The following is a 1,011-nucleotide window of genomic DNA, read 5'->3' as shown; positions in this document are numbered from 1 at the left end:
AGGCTGGTGTGGCTCAGTGGTTGAGCACTGACCTATGACCCAGGAGGTTATGGTTTGACTCCTGGTCAGGGCACATGCCCAGGTTGTGGGCTCGATCCTCAGTGGGGGGCATGCAGGAGGCAGCCGATCAATGATTCTCTCTTATCATTGATGTTTCTCTCTTTCCCTCTCCCTCTCCCTTGCTCTCTGAAATCAATAAAAAATTTATTTTTTAAAAAAAGGAAAAAAAAACATTTACTGGCTGTCACAGTGCTAAGACAGCTTAGCAGTTGCATATGCAAGGCATTAAACAGTTACATCCACGTGTCTATATAAACACAAAATATGATTTGGCCAGTGAACAAAAAGTACAGGTTGCAGTGATTGAGTCTAGCAGGGTTACCGGATCTGGGGAAAGTTCATTTCAGCTGAGACCCCCAAACAAAAGCTAAGGAGACTTAAAGAAGTACAGAACGTAGGGAATAGTCCAGGAAACACAAGGAGCCTTGAGTGAGGTGTTCATTTCTTGCTGCTCCCTTGACTGGCTCCCTCTCCTCCTCTGCATCAGTTTCTTTACATTTTTATGACATGTCTGGGTATTTGCTTTCCCTATACACATTTGCTAACTGTCTTTCAATAAAACCCATTCTCTTTTGTGCATTCCCCCTCCATTTGACAGGATAATCCATAGGACTTTGTGGATCAATCACAACATGTTTTTAAACTTCTTTATTATTGCTTATTAGAATAATGACAGAATGGCAAGTGTAGATTACACAGCCTTTATTCTCTCATTACGGGAAAGAAAACAACTAGAAAGAAACAAAATTTTCGTAGAATTCACCCTGCTGCCCCTGAGAATTCACATGGCTACATAGTGCATAGGCTCACTATTCTTGGAATATGAGTTCCTTAATCAGCCTTTGTCAGTTGCCCTGTCCTCTCCAATGAGTTCCCACCTTAACAAAATGATATGAAGTTCTAAAGGCAAATAAAGGGGGGGGGGGAGAGAGAGAGAGACCCAGCAAACCT

Source organism: Myotis brandtii, unplaced genomic scaffold (genome assembly GCF_000412655.1).
Source record: "Myotis brandtii unplaced genomic scaffold, ASM41265v1 scaffold95, whole genome shotgun sequence".
Taxonomy (NCBI): Eukaryota; Metazoa; Chordata; class Mammalia; order Chiroptera; family Vespertilionidae; genus Myotis; species Myotis brandtii.
Note: the sequence above shows the minus strand (reverse complement) of the source record.